Raw genomic sequence first — 9,302 nt, 5'->3', positions numbered from 1 at the left:
CAGGCCCTCAAGGAGCGAGTGCCTGGTTCCAGGGAACAGCTCTGAGGTGAAGATGGAAGTACTCACTGATGTTGAAGATTAGCAAATCCTGCCAAGCAGAAGAGAAGGTAGGAGTAGGCTGTGAGTCAGGGAACATGGGCCCACAAGGAGCAAGTACCGGTTTCCTGATAGCGACCTGGAAAACAAGTGAAGCCCCCGAGGAGCGAGTACCCAGTGAACGTTAGAGAGTCCAATAGAGATTGGAGAGGCAGAGTAGCTGGGTAAGGAGAGCAAATCCCATCTATAGGATTCCCGTAGGATTACCCTTGCTAACTCAAAGGCTAGCTGTTGCGACCATCGCTGCCCGACGTCTCCACTCCGCCCTCCTTACCTCTTTGGCAACTCCCTCTTTGGTTGATGGAAGTTTGGCTGCCGCGGCGTCATCTTGCCGACCTCCTCCGGCGTCCCCGGACCAGGTAGACGCTGCCTTCCGCCATGTTCTCCTGAGGCCTAAGGCCTCAGGAGAACATGGCGCGGCCCCATCTCAAGTACCAGCTGTGGTGCGAACCTCAGGGACTTCCTCCTGAGATGACGTTATCCTCACTGGATACTTAAGGTCTTCGTTTTTGCTAGCTATTCAAGTTAGCAACGGTTTACCTAGCTTCCTCCATCAGGTATTGCTGCAGATGGGATTCGCTCTCCGCATACCTTGCTACTCTACCTCCTCGGACTTTACCAGGGGTACCCGCTCTTCGGGGGCCTCGCTCTCTCTCTTACTTTCAGGTCGCACTCTGGAACCAGTACTCGCTCCTTGAGGGCCCACGTTCCCGGACCTGCTACCGAATACTACTTCTGCCAGGAAGTCACCACTGCCTACAACACCATCTCTCTCTCAGAGCTTTCCCTGGAACCAAGTATTCGCTCCTCGAGGGCCTACTTCATTCCAGCCTCTGGGCTGCCTCAAGAGACTATTGTGTGAGTGTTACCATCCAGGTTCTGTTCCTGAACTCTGCATACTCTGCCTACTCACTATATTTCAGTTTCTCTACAGCTCAGCCATCCTGCGATCACTGTTCCAGTGCCTGAGGGACTACAGCCCAGCCAGGCGCTTCCAGCTCACTACTGCCACCTCTGGTGGTTCACTTACAGTTTAATAAAAGAACTAGTGTGTGTCTGTCTCCCAACTCTGAGCCTGACCGGTGGCCCCTCTCGGGATCTTCCCCCATGGGTGTGGTCATCTGCCACTGGCCCAAGGATCCACCCACAAATAATAACACTAGCAAACATTGTAGGCCTTAAATATCTGGACATCATGATGTCATCATGGGGGGACGCCCTGGAGGTTCGCGCCAAGTAGGAAATAAGAAGAAGAGCTGCGCGGCGAGCGCACCCTATGGTACAAGCAGAGCATGGTGGGAGGCAGCGCCCAAGCCGGTCCGGGGATGCTGGAGAGGACGGCACGCAGACGCCGCGGTAGCCAGGCGTCCATCGGCAGCATGAGGAGGAGCAAACAAAGAGAGAGGAAGGCAGAGTGAAGCCGTCGGAAAGGGATGGTTGCAACAGGATTTGGGTCCATGAATGGTCCCCAACAGCTTCCCCTGCTTAGGGAAAATGTTGATGTAGGGAGGAGGTGGGACCAACACACACACCTGACCCAAGCTCCCTCCTCCTGCACCTGGCCCATGCTGCAATAATGTATTTAGGCTTGTCCTGTCCATTGTAACAGCCATGGGGGCCCCTTCCAGCTGTAAGGTCTGGTGTGGTTATACTGTGCACATCTGCCTAAAGACAGCCCTAAAGAAAGGGATCATAAGATGCCAAGGGACAGTGAAAGTCCTGTCTGAAAGATAAGAAAAGATCGATCTAAATGGTCAGTGTTCTCAAAGAAGAAAGATAAAAAGTGGTGTTCCAAAAGGACAAACTTGGTGGTGAGCTGGTGCTGTGGGGCAAAGTAGGAATGGGAGCTTAGCCCCTTTATTGGCACCACCCTTTTCCCCAGGGAGGAAAGTGCAAACACTGAAGTTACTCATCAGACAAGCTGCTCGCAGAGTCAGAACTTTTGATTCTGTGACGACCAACAGTTGCATTAAGCCCAACTCCCCCTACAATTCTCCTGGTGGAAGAATCCAGCAAGCTTCACAAAGTGATGCCAGACTACAGATTAGTTCTGTAACAAACTTAAAAGGAAATTAACTCAGATTTAAGCAAGAAAAACTCCAACAGACTCATTCAACAAATGTCAAGATTTTTTTTCTCTCTTTTCTTAAAAATCTGCTACATAGAATTAACACCCATAAGTCAACCATGTGTGGGTAAGTGAATTTTCAGTAACCTGATAATAGGTGCACACTTTTACAATGTGCAGAAATGGCTAGAGAAAAGAAATGAGGCATTCGGTGGGGAGGGGAGGGGTGCATTTTGGAGCCTTGTATTAGAAGAGATACACACACATATCTTACAATTTGCAAAGGCCTACTTGTAGATGGCATGACATTAACACACTTAACTTCCCCCAACCATTTTGCTTTCTCTGATTGTATGCACATACAGTTAGTCACAAATTCAGGCCTAGCAGGATACTTGGTCATTGGAAATCGAGTTGGTATGTGGGCTTAAGTGTGTAACTTTGCAGTTAGGTGCTCTGTTGAAAATACTAATACGAAGAATTTGGGGCTGTAACACAGGATATGTGGTTTATCTCTTGAGGAGCCCATGTGGCCCTCTATGCATGGTTTGTAGGTGCTGAGTTCTGAAATAGATAAACAACTAGGGAAAAGTTCCTGACGTTGCTCAGGTAGTCTGGTCTATAACAGCCTGCATATGTGCAACTGTATATGTATGTGCATGTGTCTGGGTGCCTGTGCATTTGAGGGAGCCTATGTGTGTAAGTGGGTGGGTGCCTGCCTGTGTCTCTGTCTGCCTCTTTGTGCCTGTGTGTGTGGGGGGGGGGGGGGGGAGGGCTGTGCCTGGCTGCGTGTATTTGTGTGTGAGTCTATGTGCAAGCTTGTGTGTGCTTATGTACGTGTTCCCATGCCTGCCTGAATGCGTGTACAAGCGGGAGACAGGGTTTTACTGGTATTGCTTGAATTGTCTGGTCAATAACAGCCCATGTGTGTGTGTGTGTGTGTGTGTGTGTGTGTGCCTGTGCATATGGGAGGAGGGAGGGCATGTATATGCCTATGCGTACATATGTGTCTGCCTGCATATGTACCGTAGGTGCCACAATGCTTTGCAGTCTGATCATAGTTGTCTTTGCATAGTGCACCTTCCACTGTTCCAGGTGCAACTTGCTAGCCACATATACGATAATGTGACCAACCAACCAAACACAAGCCTTTTTTTATATATAGAAATGTTAAAGAAGAATGTAATATTCATTTTGAGAAATTCCCTGACATTATTCTAAACTGTATGAAATGTTTATGTGTAGGTCACATTCCAAAGGGGGAACAATAGGAGAAGACAAGGAGAGGGAAAGTGTCACTTTGGTGAAAAGAAATGATTGCACTAGTGTGGCATGTATGTATAGGATGGTTCTCCAGACAATCATCCTAACTTGTTTTTACATGTGCGGTAACTGATGGTGTAGAAAACTGGATTTTAACCAGTAAGTTGAACTGTGACCCATATGTAAAAAAAAAAAAGTATTATGAACACAGCAGAACAATCTCATTTTATGAGCAGAGTAGGTATTGCTGGAGGCCTAACATAGTAACATGGAAATGACAGCAGCAAAGGACCAAAATGGCCCATACAGTCTGCCCAGCGCTGGGCAGGTTACCTCCATGTTTCTCTTAAGCGTAGCAACTGCTACTCTGTGCAGTTATCCCCAAGCCTTATATAACCTAAAAATGTACTGCTAGCCTGCTTTAAACAGAGGCCTCGAAACAAAGTGTCGTGTTCCCTAACCACAGCCATGGCTGCTGCAGAACCTGAGAAGTTACAACATTACCATAAAGTGTTACTCAGTTTGTAAAAACAATGGGATCTGTAAAAGAATTGCAACTCAGAATGAAAAATGGTTTTCTCCATTCTTTCTTTTTCTTTTTTTTATTTTAGCAGGGAAGGCCACGGAGAACAGCAGCAAGAGGTCAAACAAAGACAGCAGTTTAGGAAGCAGATTTTCCAGCTTTTATTTCTACCCCCATACCACACAAAGGGCCTCATTTACTAAGCATTTTTTCCCCATAGACATAGAATGGCAGAAAAGCCTTAGCAAATCAGTCCCAAAATTCCTTTTGGCTACTTTACATTTATTAATTACATATATATAGGTCCTCAGAGGTGAGCATATAGGTCCTGTCAGAGGTAAGCATGACAGATGATCATGAAATTAGGTTCATGCTAGGAAATATAAATGAACTACAATATATGCCAACATCCCCCATCAGTAAAATACCAGCCAGGCTGCAATGTTAAAGTGAAAGTGGAGATTTTCAGGAAGTTTGCTGGAGAATGGTTACATACCTTACAGGGGAACATGCTGCCAACTTGGAAAAGACCCAGGATTGTATTCAAAACAGAATTCTGCCCATTCTTTGCATATGGATTCAGGGCTTTGGTTCCTACTTATTTTATCTGGTTAAACAAATAAAAATAAATAAATAAATAAAAGATTAATTTTGATCCCTAGACAGACAAATTAGTCCAGGAACACTTGTATCACACCAACAGCCGAAGGTGAGAGGCAACTCAAGAGGCTGAGAAAATAGGAGGAGAACTGTGGGTCAGCAGTGGAAGAAGAGGATATATGAAGGAAAACTGTGGGTGAAGATATGTGGGGGGGGGGGGGGGGGGGGGGAGAAACATCAGGGAGTGTGTTTTGGGAGAGAACATTTGAAAAGAAGGGAATGGAAAAGAAACAGGAGGAGAATAAAGTGATGGAAGGGGGAATTGTAGATGAGGCAGCTTAGAGAGAGTATGATAAAAAAAAGTGGAGAAAAATAGAGAAAAAAAGAAGGTAGGGAGAGTAATGAAACAGAGGAAGAGAAGAGGAGTGAAAACAATGTAGAGGCATAATTTTGAGTGTGTGTAAAATGGACTTCCCTAAGGAGCGGTTCAGTATCCTGCATGTGGATTGAGTTCATTTAGTCAAGTTGAAGGTGTTTCCTTAGCGCATAGGAAGCTCACAAAAGTTTTATAAAATAGATTTCTAGGGCCATATTTACTAAAATGTGACATGTGCCAACACACATTGTATATCCACAGATTCCATTTTTATCCATAGGGCCTATTTACTAACTAACTATTTGTCGTAGTGTATTATTGCATTTGCGTGAATATACCCAGTGCCCCTAGCCTCCCATGATTGTACAGCCATGGGAGAAACTTCATAATTAGCTTGTTGCCACATAATTGACAACCTACTACAGAATCAAAATACTGGAAGATTTCCCACCTCTTAATTACTGTGAATCTTTGGATGAAAGCTATAGGGTACCTGCCTTCCATATCAGTTCTCTCTGCTCTTGCTCCAGCCCCTCCCCTGCCAAACAGCCTGCAGGGAACAGTAGGGGAATGTGCCTGAGGCTGAGACTGTAGCAGATGAAAAAATGAAGCTGGCTGCTCTCTAATCCAGCCTCTTTCCTTTTGTTGTTCCCCCTTCCTTTGTCTTGAAGGGAAGAGAGGGGAGGGGAGAAGTTGGAGAGGACAAACAAAATACTGTAGTCAGAATGTCTGATCCTTCAAAGATCTCTTAAATCAATGCAAAATAATGTTGACACAATTCCTGGATGGAGTGATACTCTTTTAGAAGAATTTAATTTTAATAGAAAAGTTCTTGCACCTGCATATGTGGCCAATCATACACTATTTAGAAACACCTAAAAGTGCTTCTGGAAGTCTGCCACAGCTGGTGTTTCAGAGGTAGCAGAGAGGGCATTAATTTCAAGTTATAGATGCACTCACTGATGACTGACACCACTGCTGACAAGTTTCAAAAGTGTCAACCCCTTTTGTGTCTGCTACCATGTGCCTAATATATGCAAGCACATTTTTGTTAATTAACAGCATGACAAACTGCTGACACTGAAGGCATTTTTAGCATACATAAGCTTATATACTCAGAAAGATGACAAGTACTTTTTATCAGGAAAATATAAAAAGGATGATGGCACTATTTCAATTGAAAACAAAAATGACATTTATACTTAAAAGTTTGTAACATGTCTTAAGAACATAAGAATATGCCATACTGGGTCAGACCATCAAGCCCAGCATCCTGTTTCCAACAGTGGCCAATCCAGGGCATAAGAACCTGGCAAGTACCCAAAAACTAAGTCTATTCCATGTTACCATTGCTAGTAATAAATAAATTGTTGATTTTTGTATTTGGTACATTTTTTTAAATTTGTATATAGTTTAAATATTGTTTAAAAACAAATTATTGATTTTTTCCCCATAGTCAGAGGTGTGAATCTTAGTCCAAAATTCTGCAAATTGACAATATAATTGCTGCAAAATTGTGAAAAATCTGAAACAGAATTTGCTATGCTTTCTGCAGAATCTTGAGAAATCTGCTGCCTGTTCTTAATATACCCTTTAGTTATAATCAGGATAGAGTTAGGGTTTTATGTGGAGTGTCTTTTGGGGCTTTTCCCAATAAGCAGGTCAAATACATTGATATGAGAGCCAATGAATAGTCTGAAAGCAATGGCAAATATGCTTTATGCAGCATATGAAAAAACAAGACAGGCAATTGTCTCAAGATGTTTGTCTGTTTATGCAGCTCCAAGTTTTTCAGATTGCGTTCTTTACTGAATTAAGCTGTGTACAGTTTCTTCAAAAGTTTAGTATCCTGGGCCAGTGGCAAATGCTGGGTATGGCTATGCAGTGGACCTGGGCTAAATTCCTGAGCCCACCTTCTGCTTCCTGGGGCTAGGGATGCTGCAGAAACAGTATTCACAGCCCCTGGGAGGAGGGCCCTCAGCCATTGGTCAACAATGACACTTAATGGTCAGACTTAGTTAGCTGGATTCCAGAGAGATCTGCAGATTGTGGCCTCTGGCTGAGGACCACAGCGGCGATAGCTAAGTTGCGTCGGAGAAATAAACTCCAGGTAGTTATGAATGGAAGCTAATGGCATTTGACTCTTTCTTAAACTAACTTTTTTGCACTCACGATGAACTCCTTAAAGATTCTATAGAATTTTAGACTACATAAAAAATTGTTTTTATGGTTATCACCCATATTTACATATATATATATATATATATATATATATATATACACATATACACACACACACACTATTTGTCACTACTATTTTTCCAATTTTCGTGCTCCATTTGTTTATGGGGTTCAATATATATATAGCATTTTAGGGGTGCTTACTGTGTTAAATTTTCACCACTGCATCATATTTTTCATTTATGTTTTTTAGGGTTTATTTGTTACATATAGATACATATGTTCTGTTCCCCATAGGTTTGTTGCTTTGCTGCGTTTTTTTCATAATAATATTTACTTTAGGCTGTTCATGGGGTTTCCTGCCCGATGGTTGACATTTCATTTTATATTCTCTATATATTAATTTTATATTTTCTCCCTATATTTTGTTGTATTTCTATTTAAATATTTAAATTAAGTTTATAGTTAATTTTCTTATGGGGGTTTTCCCATGTACATTTCATCCACATTTGTTCTGGTTATTTTCAGATTCAGTATATTGTTGCTTTGAAGAACTTTTTGATCTCATTTTCTGTCTCTCCCGATGCAGCCACTGCGAAACACGGCCCATGTCATAAAGAGGGACCGACAGTGCTACTACTTTAATTGTGAATAATAAGCTTCATGGTTAAGACTGCCTGACTATTCTGAATTACATATTAATACAATTTACTTTATGCATTTAAGACACATTTTGTCTGTAGATGAACTTGAGTGTTTGCACACACCCTTTTCTTTTTGTGAAAGCTAATGGTGTCATAGCCCAGTAGAGGCTGGTTCTGATAGAGCTGGAAGCTCAAAAGGAAGAGGAAACTGCCAGGTTACAAAAAATAACAAAACAAAAAAGTTTAGTATCCTAGTTATTCCTAAAGAAATGTGTCACTATTTTATACAAGTCCATGTATTTTCTTTAATTTAACTCAGACTTCTCAGTATTTTTTTCCTTAAGAAAAAACATTTCTGTTAATTATTGGGTTGACTTTAAGTATAACATATATAGGAAACCTTTTTCTGACTTAGATAATGTCATATTGTATCATTTTTCTTGGAAGAGTGAGACCCAGCATTGCAACTAGGAGTAGGTCATCTAACTAATGCTGTTACATTTTATCTAAAGATATCTTATTTTGATTGTTGTCATATTTGTTACGATTGTTACACTCTTTTTTGCTTTACTCGGTAAATACAATTTTAAAAATGTTGAACACTAAGCCCTGGATAACGCTCTTCCATATTTTGCCAAGTGCGTTACAACATTCAATTTTGCAAGAACAGTACAGCAGTTATAAAACTAAAAACATTCGGCAGAACTAAAATCTGGTAGTTTTAGATTAATGTAATGGATGTACCTGGCTTTTATTTGTATTTTAAATATTTATGTTACTTGCTTTTAAAAAAAATCTATACTTTTAATTCATTTCATTGAATTTCTTTTTCTAAGCTGTAAATATTCGTCCGTTACAAAATAGATAAAACAATAAAGCTTTAGTTTAAAAAAAAAAACCAAGGCTAGGTCAGCACTCTCTACAGCTGCTTCGTCTTCTGCATCTCTCATTGGTCAATAATGAGAGGGTTCGGCCGAATGTTGGACTCTGATTGGAGACCAGTGTTGTCAGTCCTACTTTGGCCACATTTCCGCATATCAACGGAGCAGAAAGGGGCGGGAGCTGGGATTTTCACCTCCCGACCGCTCAGAGCTTTGGTGTAGCCGCTCTGCGGGGAGCGCCGAAGTGGGAGGGGGGGGCTGGGCTGTAGGAGACGATTATTTCTACTACAGCCGAGTTTTTCTTTTAAAGTATTATTTCTTCTAAGCTTCAGATAAGGAGCGAGAGAAAGTTTAAAGTTTTCAGGTGGGTACCCGCTGCGGCGGTGGGGAGCACAGGTCACCCCCAGTCCGGCGCTGCCAGGCTGCGCGCTCCTCCTCCCTCCGCCACCGAGTATGTGCATGTGCGCGAGACAGGCTGGCTCTCGGGTGACCGTCCTGCCCCCGAGTCACCTGCTCCTTGCCCTCAGGATAAGAGTTCCTGCCTTCCCGTCTCATGTCTCTGACTGTGTCTGTATAAGAACAATGAAACGCCTCCCTGTTGGCATCACGCGCAGCCTATATATGCCGGGGGGGGGGGGGGGGAGGAGGGATGTCGCTATTGCTGCCTCTG

At 42.8% G+C, this 9,302-nt stretch overlaps 1 protein-coding gene across 1 annotated transcript in view; it reads left to right on the top strand.

The window, feature by feature from the left end:
- The first annotated feature begins 8,859 nt into the window (after positions 1-8,859).
- UGP2 (UDP-glucose pyrophosphorylase 2) overlaps positions 8,860-9,302 on the top strand; it is a 100,577-nt gene continuing 100,134 nt past the window's right edge. Inside the window, exon 1 of the mRNA XM_029593662.1 lies at positions 8,860-8,996. The gene's annotated coding sequence lies outside the window, so the exon portion shown is untranslated. The remainder of the gene's footprint in view (positions 8,997-9,302) is intronic.

Source organism: Rhinatrema bivittatum, chromosome 3 (assembly GCF_901001135.1).
Source record: "Rhinatrema bivittatum chromosome 3, aRhiBiv1.1, whole genome shotgun sequence".
Taxonomy (NCBI): domain Eukaryota; kingdom Metazoa; phylum Chordata; class Amphibia; order Gymnophiona; family Rhinatrematidae; genus Rhinatrema; species Rhinatrema bivittatum.
The sequence above is the reverse complement of the archived record's forward strand: the minus strand, read 5'-3'. Positions and strand labels throughout refer to the sequence as shown.